Source organism: Macaca mulatta, chromosome 2 (assembly GCF_049350105.2).
Source record: "Macaca mulatta isolate MMU2019108-1 chromosome 2, T2T-MMU8v2.0, whole genome shotgun sequence".
Taxonomy (NCBI): Eukaryota; Metazoa; Chordata; class Mammalia; order Primates; family Cercopithecidae; genus Macaca; species Macaca mulatta.
In genome coordinates this window covers 51424226-51449778 of record NC_133407.1, presented here as the reverse complement: position 1 = coordinate 51449778, position 25553 = coordinate 51424226, and the positions used below count along the sequence as shown (strand labels likewise).

The 25553-nt window shown below is 35.2% G+C and overlaps 1 long non-coding RNA gene across 8 annotated transcripts in view; it reads left to right on the top strand.

The window, feature by feature from the left end:
- The window catches only part of LOC106997085 (uncharacterized), a 219838-nt gene that overhangs the window by 83037 nt on the left and 111248 nt on the right, over positions 1-25553 (top strand). For 7 of the 8 annotated variants that reach the window (XR_013414527.1, XR_013414526.1, XR_013414522.1 and 4 more), the window contains 4 exons: positions 6807-6902; positions 7459-7540; positions 22171-22319; positions 23817-23939. This is a non-coding gene — a long non-coding RNA (uncharacterized LOC106997085). The remainder of the gene's footprint in view (positions 1-6806; positions 6903-7458; positions 7541-22170; positions 22320-23816; positions 23940-25553) is intronic. The other variant, XR_013414525.1, reaches the window with a different exon arrangement.

Genomic DNA, 25553 nt, shown 5'->3' with positions numbered 1-25553 from the left:
GCCTCAACAATCTTAGTTTTAGTGGACATTGCCAATGTTACTATTTTTGAACATACTCTACTATTTATTTAACCTACACTCTATTTACTGTAATCTATGTGTGCATCAAAGTTACGTAGCTCTGAGGTTGAGTCCTGTGATGTATAGCTTTTCATCTCCCCCCGTTTCTTTTTTTCTTACTTCTCTCCTTCCTCAATTACTCTTAATTATTTTGAGACAGACAATAGACAGATAAACTTATCTCTGTAGGTGTGTTACAATTTTAGCATTGATGTATATGATAATTTCTATTTAAGTTTTAGTTAATATATAAATTTTGCATAGTGTGCATATATTATAAGCAAGTGCTGTAGTTGGAAGTAGGAATTAGGAGGTTAAAGCCTTAGGATAAACATTTGTCACTTACAGTCAGATGAGAAAAATATTTTCTTACAAGAGATTACAAAATGAAGTTATCTTTATGTCTATTATTAACACTAACATTTGTACATGTAAAAAGAGAGGTTTTTTTAGTTTTTAAATTATAAAAGCTCAACTTTTTTCAATTCATGTAAAGAATCCAGGCTCCATAAATGTTTTGCAAGATTACTTTTCTTTAAAGATAGAGATAGACAGATACAGACAGATAGATAGTTAGATGGATAGATATGTTTGTTTAAACAAACAAATGAATAGCTTTGTAAATAGTAGTAGGCAAGGACAATTAATGAATCTCTTAATTTCTTAATTGTTCTTTCCTGCTGTGGACTTTTCCCAGTGATTTTTTTATTTTTAAGTAACAGTTAATTCAGTTAAATGAATTGGGTATTTTCAGCCAACAGATATTTCTTGGCCTCATTCTGTGTCTGAGGCGCTGAGTCAGGGGTGGGGATTAATCAGTTGGTCAGGGAAAAGTCTAAAACAATCATTAATGTCTAGAACCACAGAAGAAATTTCCTCATGATAATATAGTATTGAGAGGGCAGAATTGTCTTGCTAAGTTATAAACTACAGAAGTGGGAAAGTAGCATCAATTACAAATTTATCCATTTACTAGATAATCTAAAACTTTATCATTTTGTAGAGAAACAGCCCATACTGTTATTCTGTGTGTTGTTTATGTGGTTTTGTTTTAAAACAGAAATGTTTACTGACAGGATGCTAAAATTTCTGCTTTTGAAAATTACCTGCTGTCTCAGGTGGGAAATCTGGAAATACTAAGAAGAAAATTACCTGAATTTGCTTTGGACAAATTTTTATTTGACTCTAAAGCCATATACATCAATAAATCAACTGACTGGGGGTCAAGATTTTAACCATCAGCTTTCTCTGTGATGATTTTGCATTTTTCATTATGTTTTGAGAGTAAGCTACAGCCTAGGCCAGAAGCCCGTGGCTTTGGGCTAGAAAGATGAGAATGCAATGAGGTAGAAAACATATACACAAATTGCAGCGTCAGTGATGATGTCCTTATAGCTTAACATGCCTGCATAACTGCATTATAAATGGAGACATAAAAAGATACAGCATATTGACATCAATTTGTAAATCAGCAACCCAAGGGCCTAAGAACTTCACAACCTTGGAGCAGAGTCAGTTTGCATGTTTTCTTCAAAACAATTCAGAATGTACAACACTCATAGAGGACTGGTCTTTTTTTATTTTTTTATTTTTATTTTTTAGTCTCACTCTAAAAGGAAATCTGAGCTTCTGTATTAAATGAAACAATACAGGTCTTAGAGACAGAATGATATAAATATATATATATATACACACACACACATATATAATGATATATATAAAAGTTAAGCGACAACAAGGAGCCATTTCTTCCTTGTTATTACTAAAAGCTGACAGAAAGCGATGGGAAAAAGAAAATGGTGGTGGAATGGGAAGGCAATTGGTTTCAAGTACGAGGACTGCCACCAACCTAGTCTCTGTTCCCTCAGTTTAGTTAAGAGATCTCTGAAAATATTCCAGCCAAATTTATTTATGTTACAGCTCTAAGACTCTTTAGAATATAGCCTTTTGTTAGTTCTGAAAATCAGTTCTGGCTAATGACACACTAACCTTTCCTTCTGTTCTTAAGTTTAAAGGTAGCAGCAGCAGTAGCTTGCTCTATGTCCCAGACAACCTCTGCCACACCAGGGCTTCACAGCTTGTCAAACACAGAGTTGTTAATTTTCTAAATTTTTACCCCAAAACTGGAAGAAAATTAAAAGATTATGAAGGAAATTGTGTTAGTTTGTTCTTGCATTGCTATAAAGGAATACTTGGGGCTGGGTAATTTATGAAGAGAAGAAGTTTTATTTTGGCTCATGGTTCTGCCGACTGTACAGGAAGCATGGTGCCAGCATATGCTCCTGGTAAGGGACTCAGGAAGTTTACAATTACGGCAGAAGGTGAAGGGGGAGCCAGTGCAACACACGGTGAGAGAGGGACAGAGAGCAGGGAGAGGAGCCAGACTCCTTTAAACAACCAGCTCTCACATGAATTAACAGAGCAAGAACTCACTTATTACCACAGGGAGGGCAGTACACCATTCATGAGGGATCCACTCCTCTGACCCAAACACCTCCCACTGGGCCACGTGTCCAACACTGGGAATTACATTTCACCATGAGATCTGGAGGGAACAAATATCCAAATCATATCAGATACCAACTTAATAATGTTTGTATTTTATCAGTATGCTAAGGAGAAAGATTAAAGATAAATTAGCAGTAGAACACAGGTTTTGTGTGTTTGGGGATTTTTTTTTTTTATTAGACTTCCTGTGTTCAAGTCCAAGATCTACTACTTAAAATATGTAGCCTTGAATTATTTATTTTCAGTAAACTTCAGTCTCTTCATTTATAACATGGTAATTATAATGATAATGATGGCTGTCTCAACTTTGCTTTTTTACCTGGAGTAAAACTCAGCACATAGTAACACATTCCCTGTAGGGAATTAAACTTTTAACAGTGCATCTCTTTCCTGAAGACCTTCCCTAATTAATCAGAAATACAGATGTACACCTGTGTCTGTATATTTCACGTGGATTAAAAACATGTTTATCATAACTTTTGAAGTTTGACTCCTTCCTACACATTGATGAAAATTAGAGAAAAACTTACTTTGAAGACAAAATGTTAATATCTAAGGTGGCAGTATTCCTCTTAGAATGTGTTTTCTGTTGAACACTGGAGGCTGTTTTATATTAAAAAGAAAGCACATCTACATTCTCAAGATTTACTACAAAGTTGAAAACTAAAAAACATTTGATTGTCAAAAGTTCCATTAACTATCAAAACTAGAATATTTATTTATTTATTTTTATTTCAATAGCTTTAGGGGTATAGGTGGTTTTTGGTTGCATGTGTGAATTGTATTGTGGTGAAGTCTAAAATTTTAGTGCACCTGTCATCTGACTAGTATACATTGTACCTAATATGTAGTTTTTTATTCCTCACCTCCCTCTCACCCTACCCCCATCCCCCTCTAATGTCCAACATAACACTCTATATGCTTTTTTGTATCCATAGCTTCGCTCCCCCTTATAAATGAGAACATGTAGTATTTGGTTTTCCATTCCTGAGTTGCTTCCTTTAGAATAATGGCTTCCAGTTCCACCCAAATTGATGCAAAAGATATTATTTTGTTCTTTTCTATGGCCAATTAATATTCCATGGTATATATATACTACATTTTCTTTATCCACTCATCAGTTGATGGGCACTCAGATTGATTCCATATCTCTGCAATTGTGAATTGTGCTGCAATAAACATATGCATGCAGGTATCTCTTTGATATACCTTATTTTCTTCTGGATAGATATCCACTAGTGAGATTGCTGGATCAAATGCCAGATCTACTTTCTGTTATTTCCATATTGATTTCCACGCTGTTTTCCATAGAGGCTCTACTACTTTAAATTCCCAACAGCAACATACAGGCATTCCCTTTTCACTACATCCACACCAACATCTACTGTGTTTTGACTTTTTAATAATGGCCATTCTGCCTAGGGTAAGGTGATATCTCATTGTGGTTTTAATTTGCATTTCCCTGAGGATTAGTGATGTTGAACATTTTTTTCATGCCTGTTGGCCATTTGTATATCTTCTTTTGAGAGCTGTGTCTATTTATGTAATTTGCCTGCATTTTAATGGGCTTATTTGTTTTTTTCTTGCTGGTTGGTTTGAGTTCCTTGTAGATTCAAAGGATACTAATCCTTTTGTTGGATGCAGAGTTCACAAATATTTCCTCTCATTCTGTAGTCTGTTTACTTTAATAATTATTTGACTGTTCAGAAGCGTTTCAGCTAAATTAAGTCCCTTTTTTTTTGTTTTTGTAAAACTAGAATATTTACGAGAATTTGTTTTATGAAAAAATATCAAGTTTAGTTTTTAACCACCTGAGTTAACAGGCAGAAATTCTGGAAGTTAACTTTATGTTTCAGTACTTGGGAAAAACAAATATTTGCTATATATACCAATAGAACTAAATGAAATTTAATTTAAAAATCAAAATATTAATTTCAGTGTTTTCCATACTTGTCTGATTTTAAGCATCACCCACCCAGAATCATTTGTGATAGTTCAGATTCCTAGGGTTTATTCTGGAACTATCAAATCAGAAACTCTAAAGAGAGTCTGAAATAACATTCTACGTTATTCTTATGATCAGATAAGTATGTGAAGAACTAACAAAAGTATTTCTCTGAGAAGTACATCTTTTAAGATTTTTAATCATTACCAAACAACATGAACCTTCTAAGAGAGAGGCTTATATTAAAAATAATGCGGCCGGGCGCGGTGGCTCACGCCTGTAATCCCAGCACTTTGGGAGGCCGAGACGGGCGGATCACGAGGTCAGGAGATCGAGACCATCCTGGCTAACACGGTGAAACCCCGTATCTACTAAAAAATCCAAAAATCTAGCCAGGCGTGTTGGCGAGCGCCTGTAGTCCCAGCTACTCCGAAGGCTGAGGCAGGAGAATGGCGCAAACCCGGGAGGCGGAGCTTGCAGAGCGCTGAGATCCGGCCACTGCGCTCCAGCCTGGGCGAAAGAGCGAGACTCCGTCGCAAAAAAAAACAAAATAAAATAAATAAATAAAAATAAAAAATAATGCAACAGAATTTAAACAGCAATAAAGTTTACATTTTATAAACAAAACCAAATTCAATTATCTTAATTTCTTTTAATCATCTCACAGTTTTCAGATCAGTAACATTTAAATTTGTGAATTTCTCAGATTCATAAGGTGTTTTGACTCTCTGAGAGTCAAAAATAGGAAGTGCAAATCATAGGTAAGGAGGTTTTGAAGTATAGCTCTATTGTTGCTGGTTTAATTTGTGAAGAGGTTTTAAATATTGATTTTTTTCTTCAACAAATGATTTAAACTATCTGCATGTTGGTACATGCCAAGCTATTGTGTGAAATTTTACCAGCTGGGAATTATCCCCTCATTCTCTGGTGTGATTAACACTTCCAGCTGTAGAATAATTAAAATGTCAATCAGTTCTGAAACAGAGCAAAACAGTTTCTCATTTGATCCGTTAGTTGGAAGGCTAAATGAAGGAGTACATCAGGTGTCTAGCTCTTCTCACAACAAGAGTTCACACCCCACCTCTCTCTGTTTTCCTCCACCTCCCCTCTTCTGCCTTCACATACACAAACACACACTGTGGACTCTGGATTTGGGTTACGTTCAAATTTGATTCTTTGATATGACCTCAATCTTAGAAAATTTGTTGTGTTGCTTATCTTTAAGAAAAACTTGGGGGAATAATGAGAACAGAAGGTTGGGGGGGGGTTTGTATGTGTTTTTATATGGGTTTTCTGCATGGTATATGTTCCTGGAACCATGTAAACATACACTCCATTAGTTTTGAAACTTCTTCCTTCTTGATCTGACGGCACTGACAATGACGTGCTTCATCATTGCTCATAACCAGCAACCTGAAGGAATGATAAAGCTTCTAGGCTTACAAAAAAACAAAGTGATGGGAAAAAATAGTCACAGCATGCTTAATATTCCTGAGTGTTCCAGTCTGTAGACTTCCATGAACACAGTGGCTGGAAAATACACTATGGATGCACACATTTCAATCCACACATCTCTGAAAGCCCCAGCCCCACTTCTGCTTCTTAAATACTCTTTTATAGGTCTCGATGCCTAGAGTCAGCAGCAGCAGCAGTGTGGCTTTACATTTTTCTGTTAGAGTTCTTTTTTAACTTAATTAAAGCTTTAATAGAAGTTTTATTTCCCTTAGAGAGTGACTCTGAAGTTTAAAGTGGTCTTAAAAACAAGTACCTTAAATACCTGTTCATCAAACATCCTTTTGAACTTTTTGTTTTACTCAGAAGAATATTACTAATCAGATATATGAACTCTTTTGGATGAATGTGATACTCTAGGTAATGATCCCAGAGACTTCTATGGTGGTTATTTTAGTGGTTTCTTTGAAGTCTTAAGAGGAGGTGGTAGCAATATGTAAGTGAAAGCGTGTCAAATTGGTAGAAGCTAAAAAAGGTTGGGTTTCTGAGTGATGTCCTCTCATTTGAAGAAACCTTGAGCAACTCTTTAGCCAGCACCTGCTGTGCTGCCAGGCTGAACCTCAGATAACATGGTGATGTTCCTGATTCATATGATCAAGGTCATACCACCCACAAGTATATTTCTAGGCTTAACCTTTTAAATACGTTTGTCATTTCCTTCCTTCTAAAGCAATAGTGCAGACAGTGCAATTTACTGAATGTTGAGACAGCACAAAATATTTGCTCTTTTCACTAATTTTTCTTTTCTCTCTCTTTTCAACACACTAAACCTCTTCCAAAGGTTCCAGAGGAGGAGTCAAAGTGGCTGTAATCTTGATCCAGTTTTATGGGCAATAGAATTATTTTACTGATTCCTGGAATCATGGCTCCTATGCATGTAAGTAAGATAATCCTTTTCTCCAATCAATATGTATTCACTGAGAGGCTGAGATTACATCAGCAAGGGCTAGTCCGCTGACCCCTAAATATTCATACTTAGAAAGGAAATTTGGAATCCAGTAAGAGAGACGAGACTATGGTTCAATTAAAGAAAATGCCTTTGAAAAGGATGATGAAATTCCTTCAAGTACAAGGTATGCTCTTTGAGTTGTTATAAACTTGTTATTGTTGGAATTTCACTCTGGGTAGCAGATATTTTAATGTCGATGAATCCCAAATGCAATTCTCTGGGCTATTTTTGAAGACTCTGGAACATTAGAAAGCAAAAAATATAAAGTTACCCAAAAAGTCAGCGTTGCATCTGAATAGGTTCAAAACAAAATCAGTCCATATCTTGATGCCGTCTGCATTCTCTGAAAACACAATAACCACAAATGGTGCCAGAGGGAAAAGAGAAAGGACTTCTGTTGACTTCAAATAAAGGCGGTATCTGACAAAAGGGGAAGCAAATGATACCTTGATATGCCATTAACAAATGCCTTGTATATCTACAGCTGCTCTCTATGAGCACTTTGGAAATTAAAGGATTGCCAGCTTTTCCACTTTGGGACAAAAAACATTTGTGCTAAACAGCCGGTAAGTAAATGCAGTAAACATATTTTTACAGTGAATAGAATTGTTTTATATTTTGGGGACTGATTGTGAATTTCTACTGCTTCTTGATTAGCAAACATTTGGCAGTTCCTGAGTCTTTAGACATTAAAATGCCAAAACAGATTTTTATTCTCAGACTGAGCTCCTATATTTTTTTCATTCCCCTAACAATTATCCTCAAAACATTTGAAAGCACTAAAATAAAACGTGTTCTGAAAACACATTCGGAAACGTTTTACCTGTGTGACTTTAATAAACATGTAAAAAAAAAAAATACTGGGTTGATATCTAACTTCCTTAGGGCAGAGATGAGAACACAGTACATACATAATGACTGTTGAAACTGTTGGTGGGCATTTCCTAGGGCCTTGCCTTGGGACCATGGAAGGTTTTATTGCTGAACACCAAAGCTGGTAAAAACAGATGTTTGTGCAAAGTCTCTTGGGTGTATCTCTTAGTAGTAATGTTCTTGCTAATTTTAAAAATCAATAAACTTCTAATAGGTTTAAAAGTTCTCAGTAATGATTTTTATCTCTTTTTAAGAGTCATGTCCTTACACATTTTTGTGTTGTTACATTGAAATTATTGGAGGATTTTTCTTTTAAATGATCATTTTAAGTATCTTACACTTTAATCTTAAAATGGATTAGGAGATGGATTGTATTTGTTTTGCATTCATTCATTGATTATAATTTTTAGTTAACTAATTATATAGAAATGAATGTTTTAATCTGCCAACTTTATATAAAACTTGAAAATTCAGAAAAAACAAGTAGGAAGAATGGCATAATTTTTACACTGGCTCGCATCTTGGTTGCAGTGAAGGATTTTGCAGTCTTCTATGATTGAGTGTGTATATGTTGTGTATATATATTTGTGCATGTGTGTGTATGTGATTTGTATGTGTGCATAAGTGGAGGTTGTGGTTTTATCATTACAATTAAAGTTGTAAGTTAAAATGTAAAGGCATGTATTAGTTTTCTATTGCTTCTGTAACAAATTACTACAAATTTAATGGCTCAAAACAATACACATTATCTTATAGTCCTGGAGGTGACCAGTCTGAAATGAGTTTCACTGGGCTAAAACAAAGTGTTGATGGGATTGCATTTCTTCTAGGGGCTTTAAAAGAGAATCCTTTTTCTTTCCTTTTTCATATTCTAGGGCCACTTATTTGTATTCCCTGGTTTTTAAGGAATCTTCAAAACAAGCAACTACATCACTCTGTGACTTCTGTTTTCATCAGCACGTCTCTTTCTCAGACTCTGACTCCTCCTGCATCCCTCCGACAAGGACCCCTGTAATTACATTGATCACATCTGGATAGAGGGCCATCATTCTGACTTCTACTGACATAAAATTCACTAAAATAAAATTCTTGCTACTCACCTCTCCCTTCAGTGAATCTTCCCATGATTTCTTATCTCCCCTGAATGCCAGTATTTTTATCCATATAGTTCGCCTGTTTGCTTAAGGAAATTATCCTTGAGTGTCCATGAAATTTATGCTGATGCAACTTGCCCAACCTTCCCCAACATGCCTACTTTATAAACTGTGGACTTTTCCTTGCCCACTTCCCCTGTGTGAGGTGGAAGCATTACTTCTAGAACAAACATCTTCCACTTGAATCTTTTTTTCTAATGGTGCTTCAATTCCCTGAAATGGAAGCACAACTTTCTCCCAGAGGTTTCATTTCTATAAGATGACATTCCACTCGAAGTAAATTATTTTCTACTTCTCCAAGTCAAGGTGCTGTAAGGAGATGCCTCATCCTTATACCTTGATGCCTCTTCCACACCATTATTCTACAACCACCATCTAACAATCCCTCCTCCCCTGAAGTTGATGATATCTGGTGGTTGCTTTTTTTCCCCATTTTTGGCGTCATATGCTAGCTTCAAGTTCTCCTTATATTCTTCATTTAATGTATTATTTTATTTTTATGATTTGCAGGGATTATTCCTTAGACACTTTATTGTCCATACTACTATCATCTACCAAACTAGCTTCAACTTCAACAGCAGTGGCCTCCTTTATCATCTTCCCATATTGTCCCTTACATATGGAAATATTTTTGAACCTTGAAATTACTTGGAAATGATGAGATGGAAAATGAACTCTAAAGTTATGCTTTGTGACTCTACCCTTCTTCCCTTCCAACTGTTCCCTTTCCCTTTATTCTTTCCTGACCTCGTTTTTCAATTTCACCGAATTCCCTGTCTCTAAACCTCTCTATTCCCTCCATCTTTTAACCTCTCCTGTAAGTCCTTATTTATATTCTGGAGCAGTGTTTCTGAAACTATCTGTGAGGTGAAGGACGAGTTTTTATTTCCCAACCCACTGTCAACTGATATTTTATTAAAATATAATAATCATGAATGTTACTTGAGAATTGAAAATAATAGACAAGTACATACAAAATGCAAACAATTTTTACTTTAAGAGTCAATAGATGTAAAATTTCAGTTACTATGATCAACGCAAATAGAGTAGAATAAAATAATTATAAAAATCACACATAACACATTGAAAATGTGCTTGTAAATGACTAATATAGCCATTTTACTCATATTTATATGATATTCTTCAATCATAACCAACTGGAATTTCATTGATATTGCACTGAATTTATAGATTAAGTTGGTAAAAACTGATATATTGACTACTGAGTTTTCCTATCTGTGAACATGGAATATCTCTCCACTTATTTAGCTCTTCCTTGATTTATTTTATCAAAGTTTGTAGTTTTTCCTCACATATTTTTTGTTTATATGATGTTAGATTTATACCTAAGTATTTCATTTTTAGCATGCTAATAAAAATGGTGTTGTATTTTTATTTTTGAATTTCACTTATGCATTACTGATTTATAGGAAAGTAATTTACTTTTGTATACTAACCTTGTATTCTGCAACCTTGCTATAATCACTTACTAGTTCCAGTTTTTTGTTGTTTTGAATTTTATACATAGATCATGTCATCTATGAACAAAAAGTTTTATGTCTATACTCCTAATCTGTATACCTTTTTAAAGAAATTTTCCTGAGAAAAGCACACATAAGTCTAAAACCTACTGGCTTGCATGCTATATATCTGCATACTTTCTTAAATTTTCTCCTATATTTAGTCATTTTTATTCAAACACAGCATAACATTTAATCTACTTTGACTCTCTAATTACTTTACTCTTTTCTTTACTGATTTCTATTCCCTGCCTCCTGCTCCCAAATTTCTTTCTATTCTTTATTCTGTTCTTTAATGAGGTACTAATATGATGACTTTAATATGTACCCTCTGTGGGTAAATCAATATATTTAATTAGGACCTCCACCTTTCGTGATATCTTATTTTCAGTTCCTCTGGGCAACTCTTCTTATGTTTTTATCATCTTAATGAAAGTATAAACATCTGTTCGCCCAAGCCTGTTTATGTTAATTTTTTGTCTTACTTCACTGGTACCTCCATGTCCTCATTCAGCCAGGATAAGTATTTAGACCTGTGGGTTTTTTTATTTTCTGTATAGGCAGAATTCTAAAATGATGCCTGTGATTCCTGCCCCGTGAGGTGCACAACTTTTTGTAATCTTCTCCTTTTTCATGCAAGTGAAACTTATAACTCACTTACAACCAGTAGAATATGGCAAAGGTGAAGGGAAAGCTTAGATGTAACTAAGGTCTTTAGTCAGTTAATTTTTAGTTAATAAAAAGATAGATTATCTTGGATTGGCCTGACCTAATCATGTGAGTCATTTAAAAGAGGCTCTAAGCCTTTGCCAAAATAAGACACAGGAAATAGCAGATACTCTCTCCCTTTCTGGCTTTGGAGAAGTAAGCTGCCATGAATTTTACAGCCAAACAGAAATGAATCCTATCAACAACCTGAGGAAGCCTAGAAGTGAATACTTCCCTAGTTGAACTTCCAGATGAGAATACATCCCAATCACCATTTTGATTACAGCTTTGTGAAACCTTGAGCAGAGTACTCAATAAAGCTGTGCTCAAACTTGTGACCTACAGAAACTTTGAGATAATAAATATATTGTTTTAAGCCACTAAATTTGTGTTAATTTGTTATGCAGCAGTAGAAAACTAGAACACTCATTTCTTCCAATTTCCACATTTTCTCTTCAACCAATTTCTGTCTGCTCTCTCTATATAATATTTCTTACTCTCCTCTTTCACCTTCTCATCACTACCACTTTGGTTTATTAATTTTATTTTCTGTTACTAAAATGGCCTTTTGAATGATCTTCTTTCCTCTTCAGCTCACTCTAAGAACCACTAGAAACACTAATTATGCCATTCTAGCTGTAAGGAAAGATGGTCACCGTGGTCATAAAGTAGAGTGGTTGATCTGGTGGTCTTGGCAGAAGAGCATGATTAGATGAAATTTCCAGGGAAGAACTATTAGAACAGGTGCTGGAATGGAGATGGTAGGACCCTGAAGATAAGTTAAGGAATTGAGAAATCACTGTGACTATGTTGCATAGGCTATTCAAGTAGACGCCAAAAATAAAATATGTTGGTTATTTTAATATTACAAATATAACAAGCAGAGAACAAATGAAATTACTCATTTTACGTTGTTTCTCATGCCTTCTTTCACAAAAACTTAGTAGAAGTTCCCCTTTGGCCTTTTGAGAAGAAAGTTTTAAAAATGTGCATTTATGTAATAACTCAATATAAGTTACAAAAGTCATGTATTACAAAGTCCATGCAAAAAAAATTGTTATCACACAAAAAATTCTGTAATTATCAAGCCTTCTAACCAAAAGTGAGTCAGTTATGCTCTTTTATACAGATGCTGCTTTCTTCTAGGGAAAAGCAAATGCCAGGGTTAATCAAACCAGCATGGAAGTTAATTAGAACCCCAAGAACAAGCGGATGGGCTTAGCACCTTGGACACATGAATATTTTGTTTCTAAAAATGACCTCAAAAGATTGCATAACAATCAAGTCCAGCACAAGTCAGAAGTGACTAATTAACTTTTCATTTTTCCCTTAGTAATTTAGTCCTGCTCTTTAAAAATATTTCTAAACTGAGAAATCCCCATTAGTTGCTGCATATTGGTTGTTCAAATGAGGGTAATGACCCTTTACTTGATTGTATATACCCATCATTTAGTTTATCTTTTGTATGTGCTTTATAAACAACTCTCAAACACGAAGCAACTTTAGTTAATAGCCTCATTAAATTTGAATGTAGATATAGAATTTTACAGACTGGAAAACTTTCTAACACCACATGGGAAATATTAAATATTTTCTTATCCACCTTGCAATTAAGGGAGAAATTGTGCTAACCTCTCCCCGAGACATTGTTGCTTCATCATCTCAAACCTCTGGAGGCTCACAGTGGCAATGGTTGGGAAGAGGGCGATACATCAAAGCACACTTTCTTATCAATAATTACTTTGATATTTTCGGTTCTGCTCTCACCTTTTTTAGGTGAGAGATCTGCCCACTCAGTGGTTACCCAGGCGCAACCCTCATAAAAGAGAGGTTGGGGTCACCTCAGATGTTGCTTTGGCACTTTTTTTAATGTTTTGTGTGTGTTTGTTTCCTAGAGTCAGTCTACTGAGGTCCTACAATTCTCTTCACTGACCTGAACAAACTCGACTCTGCTTTTCCCTTAAATTTCTGTATAGAACCCAGACAACTGGTCTATACTTTCTGATGTTGATTTCCCCCATGCTTCTAAGTTTCTTATGACCTCTGGATTGTCCCTTTGGCTTTGCGTAACACCCCTACTTCCAAACTCTAGAGTAAAATTCCTGTGAAGACTGATACCTCAGAAGTGACTGCTTCACAGACAGACATCTCATTTTTTAATTGAGATTTCAACTATTTAACACTCACCGTGTTAACTCATTACACTCTCCTCCATTTGCTCATAAGCAACAAAACAATAACAAAAATGAGTGCTCACTGAGTGCTATAGAATGCAAACTATTAGAGATACAGAAATAATGAATAGGACTTCTGACCTTGAGTGGTTGGTAAATAAAACAGAAATGTAAAAAATTAAATAAACAATTAGGGTTACTGCCACTAGAGAAATAGATCACAGGCTACAGATTACTACTGGCCCTATGAAACAGGAAGACAGCACAGGTATAGCAAGGGACCTATTACGTATAGGTAGAACGTTGTTGGAGGTAATGGTGAAAGTCAGTGCCCTGGGCTGCTCTGGTGAATTGACACTCCCCTTCACTGTTTTGCTGACTAGACTTCAAGTACCCTCCACAAGGAACTAGAGAGGCCTTGTGGAGCTGCGTCCCCCTTTTCTACTTGCATGAATTGTTTGCATTGCTTATTTGTGAGTTTTAGCAAAATAAACTGAATGCAGACAATGCCATGTCCAAGTAATCTTGCTTGGCAGTGTTTGAATTTCTATCAGATTTTCCCCCGATTACTTTATTCCTTCTCCCAGTTCAATCGCAGACAAGACACAGGAATCAAATGACAAAAAGTGTGAGTCTGAAGAACTAAAGCAAGACTGTTAGAAAACACTGGGCAGAGAGAGGTGGTTTTGTGCTTGTATGGAGAGAAATAGCTGGCAGGACTGAAAAGGTTTGCATGCACAGCATGGAAACTACTTAGGGGAAGAGTTTTCAATTGTGCTCCTTTCTCATAGTGCGACACTGGCTTGCATAGATGCTCACTTCCTCCTCATTTTTGATAGAAAAGCAGCTGTGACTGTGTAGGGCCACTGGGGTCAGTAGGGTGACATCAGAGAGGCTTAAGACTCACACACTGGAAGACCAGCTTCTGAACAAGCCCTCATCCCCTCCCCTCCTGCCACCACCCTCACCCAGCTGTAAATAACCAAACAATGAAGGCAGGCTCTGGGAGAGAACTGTGTCATAGCAGAGGGTTCCCTGAAAGTCAGTGCTATCTGTTGGGTCAGGGGCAGACTATGGCTCCTCAGCCTCTGCCCCGTGGTATATCTCTCCCACATTTAATTAGGCCAGGAGCAGCACATGCTCTACCTTATGCACATTACCCGTGAGCTACTGGGTATGCTCAGGGAAGATGTGTTGATAAAAGGAGTCAGACTTTTGTGGAGCAGAGTCATGAAATAGGAGAGTCAATAGAATGGGCAAGTCAGACTAGATGAACCAGACTTAATTAAAGTATCAAATCAAGAATTAATAAAAACACTATCCTCTAATACTATAGAATGAGGGCAATACAAGCCATTTTAAAGAAACACAAAGTAGAAAGCTTGGATGTAGAAAGAAAATAATTAAAACATTAAAAATGAATAATTATACCTGAAAATGAATAAATGAGAATATCATGTCAAGCAACTCTCATGAAAAGAATTAGCAGGAATTAAGAGAGAGAAATTTGAAAAGCTAAGGTATGCAAAATTTAGTACTAGAAACAACAAAATCTAAATATTAGAATACAAAAGAGGAGAAGATACTGGATGGAGAGGAAATTGCTGAATACATAATCATGCACAATTTTTCAGAACTAGAGCAAAATAAATAAATCATATTGAAGAAATTCTTAGTATGACAAATAGGATAAATAAGGAAACAGTTACATCTAGACATATTATAGTTAAAATAAAACATTTGCATCTAGACATATTATAATTAACATCAACTATATCAAGAATATTTCAAAAGCTTGTGGATAGAGCAGATCTTCCTAAAAGAAAAAGACTTAGATTGACTTTAGATTTCCCTTAATGACCCAAGAAACAAGAAGAGAGGTCACAATTGCAAAGGAAAAGAATTTAAACATGGGATTTTATTCCATTTTTTATTATTAAAGATTTGTGATAAACAAAAAGATAAAGAATAATAAACATACCTCTACTATAAATTATGAAATAATAAATCATTACTTTTTTGTGGAAGTATTTTGCTTGCGCACAGCAATCAAATTCCTTCCGAGTATGTTGAGTTTGATGGTCATCCTTCTATGCATGTCTTTATATGTTTAGTTCTTGTGGATATATTTCTAGGCAATATGTCATTTTTTGCATGTTTTTAAAAAATAAATAAGCCAGGTATTTTGTTATCATTACTATCATTTCTTTGGTGACAGGGTTGTTTCTTTATCTGTATAAAATAACAGTCGTCAAAAAGTTACATGGAAAAATTAGGGTACTATTGCTTATCTTCTGATGCGGGCAGCTAAACAAAACTTATTTCCACTCTAGTTATTTCCAGTAAACACTTTCTTAATATGCTGACAGAAACTCAGTAATAGATAAGTACAGTAGTTGCAATATCATTTATGGCCTTTACAATATAATTTTAGTCTTAAAATATATGTTGTTAGAACTATTTTTCACCACAGATAGTACTAGGAACTCTAAGTATTTTGCTAGTTTGAATATCACCCACTGATTGTGCAAAAGGTATAAATTGTGTTTATTCACAATCATTGCTAAGTTAATGAAACTTTTCTTCCAATATCATAGTTATAAAAACAGACACATAGACCAATGGAACAGAATAGAGAACCCAGAAACAAGCCCATACACCTACAGTGAACTCATTTTCAACAAAGATGCCAAGAATATATAGTATCTGCAATAAATGGTGGTAGGAAAAAGACAGTCTGTTCAATAAATGGTGTTAGCAAAACTGAAAATCCATGTGCAGAAGAATAAAACTAGATGCTTATCGCTCGCCATATACAAAAATCAAATCAAAATGAATTAGAGAATGATGGTTTCCAGCTTCATCTATGTCCCTGCAAAAGATGTGGACTCATCCATTCTCAGCAAACTAACACAGGAACAGAAAACCAAACACCTCACATTCTCACTCATAAGCGGGAGTTGAACAATGAGAACACATGGACACAGGGAAGGGAACATCACACACCAGGGCCTGTCTAGCGGTGGAGAGCTAGGGGAGGGATAGTATTAGGAGAAATACCTGATGTGGATGACGGGTTGATGGGTGACGCAAACCACCACGGCACGTGTACACCTATGTAACAAACCTGCACGTTCTGCACATGTACCCCAGAACTTAACATATAATGAAAAAAAAAACTTAAAAAATGAATTAGAAACTTAAATCTAAGATCCCCAATTATGAAACTACTACAAGAAAACACTGAGGAAAATCTTCAGGTCTGGGGAAAAAATTCTTGAGCAATATCCCACAAGCACAGGCAACTAAAGCAAAACTGGATAAATGGGACCATAACAAGTTAAAAAGCTTCTCCACAGCAAAAGATACAATCAACATGAAGAGAAAACCTACAAAGTGGGAGAAAATATTTGCGGATAACCCATCTGACAAAGGACTAATAACCAGCGTATATAAGGAACTCAAACAACTCCATAGGAAACAATCTATTAATCTCATTTAAAAATGGGCAAAAGATCTGAACAGACATTTCTCAAAAGAAGGCATACACATTTCAAATAGGCATATGAAAAGGTGCTCAACATCACTGATCATCAAAACTACAATGAGATATTATCCCACCCCAGTTAAAATGTCTTATATCCAAAGACAGGCAATAACAAATGCTGGTGAGTGTGTGGAGAAAAGGGAACCCTTGTGCACTATTGGTGGGAATTTAAATTAGTGCACCCTCTATGGAGAACAGTTTGGCGGTTCCTCAGAAAGCTAAAAATTGAGCTGCCATATGATACATCAATCCCACTGCTGGGTATATATCCAAAAGAAAGGAAATCAGTGTATCTAACAAATATCTGCACTCCTGTTTGTTGCAGCACTGTTTACAATAGCTAGAATTTGGAAGCAACCTAAGTGTCCATCAGCAGAGGAATGGATAAAGAAAATGTGGTATATACAATGGAGTACTATTCAGCCATAAAAAGTGAATGAGATCCAGTCATTTGCAACAACATGGATGGAACTGGAGATCATTATGTTAAGTGAAATAAGCCAGGCACAGAAAGACGAACATTGCATGGTCACACTTATATGTGGAATCTAAAAATTAAAACAATTGAACTAATTGACATAGAGAGGAGAAGGGTGGCTACCAGAGGCTGGGAAGGTTATTGAGGGTTGTGGGGGAGGTGCAGATGGCTAATAGTTACCAAAAATAAATAGAAAGAATGAGGAAGATCTACTATTTGATAGCACAACAGGGTGACTATTGTCAGTAATAACTTAATTGCACATTTTAAAATAACTTAAAGAATGTAATTGGATTGTTTACAACTCAGTAGATAAATGCTTGAGGAGATGGATACCCCATTTTCCATGATGTGCTTATTTCACATTGAAAGCCTCTATCAAAATATCTCATGTACCCATAATTATATACACCTATCATGTACCCACAAAAAATTTTTAAAAATTTAAAATAAAAAATAAGATCTTATAAATATCAGTATTTACTTTTACAAAGGAAAAAGCCCATAAAACAAAATAAGATACCATGTACAATGGAATAAAATAATAAAATATTTTTATTGTGCTAATATATACATAGCATAAAATTTACTATATTGACCAATTTTAAGTGTACAGTTCAATATTGTTAAGTACACTTACGTTTTTGTGCAACCATCACTGCCATCCATCTCCACAACTTTTCATTTTCCCAAATGATTCTCAGTTTCTTCCTCTCCCCAGCCCTTGGCCACCACCATTCTACTTCCTGTCTCTGTTAATTTGACTACGCTAGGTACCTTGTATAAGTAGAATTGAACAATCTTTGTTTCTTTTTCTTTTTTTTTTTCATGACTGGCTTATCTCACTTAACGTAATGTCTTCAAGGTTCATCCATGTTGTAGCATGTGTCACAATTTCCTTTTTTTGATCTGGAAAATATTATATTGTATATTTATATCACATTTTATTTATCCTTTTATTCATCAATGGACACTTGGATTGCTTTCACCTTTTGGCTATTGCCAATAATGCTGTTACGAACTGCATGTACAAATATGTCTTCAAGCCCCTGCTTTCAGTCCTTTTAGACATATACCCAGAAGTGAAATTGGTAAATCATATGTTTAATATTTTGAGCAAATGTCATACTGTTCTCCACAGTGGCTGAACTACTGTACATTTTCATCAGCAATGCACAAGGGTTCTAACTTCTCCACATACTCACCAACACTTGTTATTTTCTATTTTTTAAGTAATTGCCATTCTAATGTTTGTAAAGTAGTATCTTATAATTTTGATTTTTATTTCCCTAATGATTAGAGATGCTAAGCATCTTTTCATGTACTTATTGGCCATTTGCTTATCTTCTTTAGAGAAATGTCTACCCATGTTCTTTGCTCATTTTTTAAATTTTGTTTTGTTTTGTTTTTTGTTGTTGAGTTAGAGTTCTTTATATAGTCAAGATATTAATTTCTTATCAGATATATGCTTTGCTAATATTTACTTTTATTCTGTGGGTTGTCTTTTTATTCTGTTAGTATCCTTTGATCCATAAAAGCTTTTAATTTTAGTAAAGTCCAATTTATCTACTTTGATGCAAACAGACAGTTTCAAGAAGGAGGGTATGCCTCATCTTTGCAAGAGAAGTAACTATGAAAAGGTTTGAGTCTAGGTTTCATTGGAATGAGTTGGAATGGTGGAGCATGGGGCAATGATAATTGTGAGTTCAGACCATAGCTTAGATGTTTAAAAGAAGGAAGGCAAAAGAGAGAGTAGCAGGAAAAAGATATGAGATCACGGAAGCAAATTTCTTCCTTCCTCTTCATCGCCTTCCCTGTCTTCTCTCGATCCAGGTGCAATCATGAGTACTGTAAAATAAAACTCCAGGCAACATTTCCATCTTTATGAAAGAAAACTTTTTTTCTTTTTATTATGAATAAGACCTGAGTATATTAATAGGGTTTGGAAAGAGATCAGGGAAAAGGGGAGGGTCAGAAGACAGAAAAAAGAGGGGAAAATTGTTTAGTGGGGTCCTAATCCAAAAGTGAGGGGTTGGAAGGACAATAAAGGCAACTGATTATTAGACCTGGCCAACAGGTAGGATTATCTTCTATTTCAAATGTAATAAACATAATGAATAGCTGGAGAAGGGAATAGAATATTTATGTGTGATAGAGGGAATTTAAAGAGATTCATATGGTAGAATTACTCTTATATCTCTGTGAATTAGGAAACAAAATCATCTGCCAAAGGTGAGGTGTTAGGTTAGGAGTTGGAAACAGAAATAAAAGTCTTGAATTACAAAAAAAATGGCATTTTCCCTTGTTTTGGAACAGAACCAGCTTTAGGATGTTTTGGTAAATTGCTGTGTCTCAACTACCTGAACTGCCTTCCCTGTTGTAAATCTCTCTTTACAAGTAGAAACCATGGCAAGCAACCTGTCACAGAATTCCAACTGAGTGCTAAATGCATTTTATTCTTTAAAACCTCCTCGATGATCACTAAACAGATGGCCTTCCACAGTTAGCTTCACCAGAACATCTTGCGAGGCCAAGCCTGTTTAGCTTCGAAGATGGCATAAGTCATAGCAGTTTTCACATTGGCCTGTTTCTCACTTGTAGGTGTGTTCACCTACTAATTATTTATATAAGCCTAATAGCTTTTTAAGAAGCCAATTTAATGAAAACAAAATGTGACTGCCAATTTTCTTCTAATTTATTCTTTTGCCAAAAATATTGCTTTTAAAATATAATTCTGATTACTTTCTTACTTAAAATGTATCCTAGGCTCCATATCCTAAGTTGGAATGAAGCCATTGCTTTTCATGATCCTCAGGTCATTCTGAGAGACTCTCAATGTCTCTGCGTGACCTGAACCTCTGTCCACATCACAGTCCCATCCTGTGGTGAAGAATCTTACTCTCAAACTCATGCTTCCCAGTTTTGTCTCAGAGCCTTCACGCAGACTATTCTCTGTACCTACATCACTCAGCTCCTTGCACGTTAGCAATGCTAATTTGTACTCATGTTTCATGTCTCAGCTTTGATATCACTCTTTCCAAGGGCTTAAAACTCCTAGTATGTGCTCCCACAGTACCTTGGTTTTTTGCTTTACAATTGCCTCTATTTTTGCCATCTCCCTCGGCGTTTTTAGCCACAGAAGTCAATGGACCATATCTGAAGTATCACTGTTCCCTCTGTATACTTTATTATACATAGTGTCTGGCATACAGCATGAATTAAACCACGGTTTTACTATTTTCTGAATTTGAAAAGAGATTTTGTAGAAACAAATTGGACTTTGGATAAATTATCCAATTTTGTTGCCCCTTTTACTAGCTATGTCGACTTGTAATATTATTTAAATTTCTTTGACCCTTGCTTTTCTTAGCTGTAAAACGAAGTTGTCTACCTACCTTCCTCATTGTTGTAAGAAGTAAATAATATATATGTCTAGTACAATTGATAGCACAAAACGGCAAAATAAATGATCAATTCTATCTTATTATTTTTCCAATTAAAACATGAATGCCAATATTGTTATCATGGTTTTTCTCCTTTATTTCTCCTTTACTCATTCTATCAAGATGGCAGCACCAGTGCATTTGAAAAGAGGTACTTATACAATCAGTTGAGATAGAAATAACAACTAAAAATAGCTAACATTTATTAAGCAGTTACTCTGTGCTTGGCATTGTGCTAAGCAGTTTATACATACTATATTGCTAGTACTTATTTGTATCATTTTCTTCATAATATTTGGGATTATGAAGGATGTAGTCAGTGCTTATCCTGCAGTCAATGATGACCATGGAAGATGAGACAGAATCTTTTTAGTTATGTTGACATTTATGAAGGATGTAGTCACTGCTTATCCTGCAGTCAGTGATGACAATGGAAGATGAGACAGAATCTTCTTAGTTATGTTAACATTCAGGTGGACATTCATTAGTGCATGCCCATTTTTTTTTTTTTTGGATTCTGTTTCCTTTTTGGAGTCTCAGTGCACAGTAAGAAGAGAAGAAACCTATGCAGAGAAATGGACTGCCAGCTGCTCCCTTCTCACACTTTTTACCCACAAAATATGCCTATCTAAAGCTGTTACCAATATGTCCTTTTCTTCTCAAACATATCACCGATTTCTGGGCCATTATTTTATTGGAAGTCCCATAAACACCCTGGACATTTTAATGTCACTAAGATTTCTCATTTTTGTTGTGTATGGGGTGTGTGTGTGTGTATACATATGTATATGTGTGTGTATTATACATACATATACATAAAATATTCTGCTTGCTATTTTTCTCTTTTTTTCTTTCGTTTCTACTGTAGGTTTTCAGTTTTTTAAAGGCAGGAAGTATGTTTTATTTGCATTAGTATTCTCAGAAACTAGTATTGTATCAGACACACAGTAGACTTCCCCAAATTATTGTTGAAAGAATACATTTTGAATAAATCATTCCCCTTTACTTGTACAATGTGTGTACACCCACATGAGTACTTTCTAGGTAATTGATATGACTGTCACAATTTTGCTAAGACTTGTACTTAAAGAGTACTTGTATCTTATAGAGATTCACACGGATTAAGTAAAAGACACTGTGTGAGCAGTGATGACCCCTGTGGAAAATTGCTGCTTTGAGAACATCTGGAAAAACAAGGGATTTTCAAAATGGATAGGTTGTGCTTCTATGTTACAGATCAGATGGATGCACTAAAGTGAAACTAAGTGTGCTAAACATGATCTTGGCTTTTTATTCCAGACTTTGAACTAACCTTATTCTCCAACGTCAGTCAAAATAATTTTCTCAATTAAGGTCTGTCAACTAAACACGCAAAAAATGACCTTCATGGGATAGTCCTCAGGAAAAGCTAATAAATGATTGCAAAATGAGGCAAGGAAAAGCACTTGGTAAGTCTTGAATAATAAATCAGGGCCTTTCTGTGTTAAGTCAAACTAAGAGGCATTTAATTTGGAACCTTCCAGTGTTTGGCTATCTGCTCAAGGAAAAAGGTTTGCAATAAATGTATATATGAAAGAAAAGCTGACAGTTGAAAAACTAAAATGAAAAGTAATGACATAATGTTAGGAGATGCCTTCAAGGAGACAAGTTATCAGAACGTTGCGATCTCCATTGAAAACATTTCTCTCTCTCTAATCGTTGTTCTGTGCACTGCTGCGGTATGATGAAATGGCCATAAACTTAGTGTGATAGGCTTGCAGAATAATTTAATTATAATTTAACATTTACTTTTATGCTATGCAATTACTTACATTGCTTTTTGCTGAAGACAATCCATTTAAGCAGCTGCACACACAATGAAAAAAATAGCTGACAGGGTCAGTTCTAAAGTTATACTAAGGTTTAGTTACATTCGTTTTCTACCCAGTGGACTTAACAAATTAGGCAACATGAGACTGGTTGAAACAAAATAGACAAGTATTCAGGAGCCCTTGATTCTACTCTAAACCAGCTCTTTGAATTTTGTAGTTTCTATAATCTTTAATGGGGTAAGTGGCTTTTTTTAAAAAAATCTATAAACATTGTCGTCTTATGGTTGATATTTCTTTCATTCACTAACATTCTATAAGAATGATACATGCTGATGTGGCTTGTTGAATCAAAGAAAGGCTGTGTCATTTATGAGCTTAAATTGATCTCCAAAGCCAGTCATCTGCATATATTGGGTGCCTATTCTAATGGGCAAGACTGGTCCATGATGTTAGACTTTTATTCTGTATTCTAGGTTTCTTTGTACTTTTTCTCTTCCTGGAAGTCTGTATCACAAGTAATTTTTACATGAACACTTTTACTGCAAAATAATTGTTGTCTGGTTACAATGTCGATATGACCATTTGAAACATCACTTAAGACATTTTTTGTTAAATATCATTTTCATGTTCACTCTTTGTGACTTCAGTATTAAAGATTCTATGTTAATTTTAAAATTAACAACCCATTAATTTTGACTTATATAATTTAGAATTTGGGGTTATTCTGAAAGTAAGCAGGCTTTGCTAGAATTAGAAATTCCAAGTAAAGGGCATAATGTAGAGGCTGATGGTTTTAAAGCTTTCAGGAGACAGAATTCATTTAGTTTATTCTTAGAGTAGACTAACAGTTTTGTTTTAAATAGTTGTATTAAGATATAATTAACATAAAACTCGCCCGTTTACAGTGTCCAATTTAAGTTTTCATTGTTGTTTTGTTTCTGGAGATAGGGAAGGTGGGAATGGTCTTCCTGCTTCTGCTGTTTTCTGTTTCCAAGGCATCACATTTTTGGGTAGCATTTTCCTGTACTCCATCACTAGAGTATTTATGAATTTAATGTATAACAGAAGTTAACATTTCAGTTCAGCAAGAAATGATGTTTCTGTTTTGTTTCTGTTCTTTTTTTTTTTTTTTAGAGATGGGGTCCTCACTCTGTCACACAGCCTAGAGTGTAGTGGAATGATCAAGGTCACTGCAGCCTCAAATTCCTGGGCTAAGTGATCCTCATGCCTCAGCCTCTCAAGTAGCTAGGACTACAGGTATGTGCCACCATGCAGGCTATTTAAAAAAAAAAACAAAACATTTTGTAGAGATGGAGTCTTGTTATGTTGCTCAGGCTAGTCTCAAACTCCCAGTCTGAAATGATCCTCCTGCCTTGGCCTCTCAATGCACTGTGATTATAGGCCTGAACCACCAGCCCAGCCCCCAGTGTAAAGTTTTAAGATTATTCACTTAGCTGTGTAGCTATCACCACAACCTAATTTTAGAACATTTTGGGAGTCCTAGCCAGAAAAATCAGGCAAGAGAAAAAACAAATGGTGTCAAAATACGGAAAGTAGAAGTCAAACTATCTTTCTTCATGGACGATATGGTTCTATACCTAGAAAACCCTAAAGACTCCACCAAAGGGTTCCTTGAACTAATAGACAACTTCAGTAAAGTTTCAGGATACAAAACCAATGTCAAAATCAGTAGCATTTCTATACACCAATAATATTCAAGCTGAGAGCCAAATCAAGAACTCATCCCATCTACAATAGCCACCAGAAAAATAAAATACCTAGGAATATATATCTATAACTAAGAAGATGAAAGATCTCTGCAAGAAAAACTACAAAACCCTACTGAAAGACATCATAAATAGCACAAACAAACTGAAAAGCATTACATGCTCATGGATTGGAAGAATCAAAATTGTGAAAATGGCCATGCTGTCCAAAGCAATCTATAGATTCAACACTATTCTTACCAAACTGAAAAATATTATTTTTTTCACAGTATTAAAAAACTATTCTAAAATTAATATGAAACCAAAAATGTGCTTGAATAGCCAAAGCAATCCTTAGCAAAACAACAAAGCCAGATGCATCACATTTTCCGACTTCAAACTATACTTTAAGGCTACAGCAACCAAAACAGCATGATACTGGTACAAAAACAGACACATAGACCAGTGAAACGGAATACAGAATCAGGAAATAAGGTCACACACCTACAGCTATTTGATCTTCAACACAGTCACCAAAAATAAGGAATGGCAAAAGGAATCCCTATTCAATAAATAGTGGTAAGATAGCTGACTAGTCATACGAAGAAGGATGAAATTGGACCCCTACATTTTATCATATATAAAAATTAACTCAAAATGAGTGATAAAATATTTAAATGTAAGACTTCAAACTATAGGAATCCTAGAAGAAAACCTAGGAAACACCATCATGAACACTGGGCTTGGGAAATAATTTATAACTAAGTTCTCAAAAGCAAATGCAACAAAACCAAAAATTGATATGTGAGACTTAATTAAACTAAAGAGCTTCTGCAGAGCAAAAGAAACTATCAACAGAGTAAACACAATGTACAGAATGGGAGAAAATATTCACAAAGTAGTCATCCAACAAAGGTCTGATACCCAGAATCTATAAGGAACTTAAATAATTAAACAAGCAAAACACAAAACCCTGTTAAATAGTGGGCAAAGGATGTGAACACTTCTCAAAAGAAGACATACATGCAGCCAACAAACATATGAAAAAATACTCAACATCATGAATTAATGCAGGAACAGAAAGTCAGATACTGCATGTTCTCTCTTATAAGAGAGAGTTAAACATTAGGTACTCATGGACATAAAGATGGCAACAATAGACACT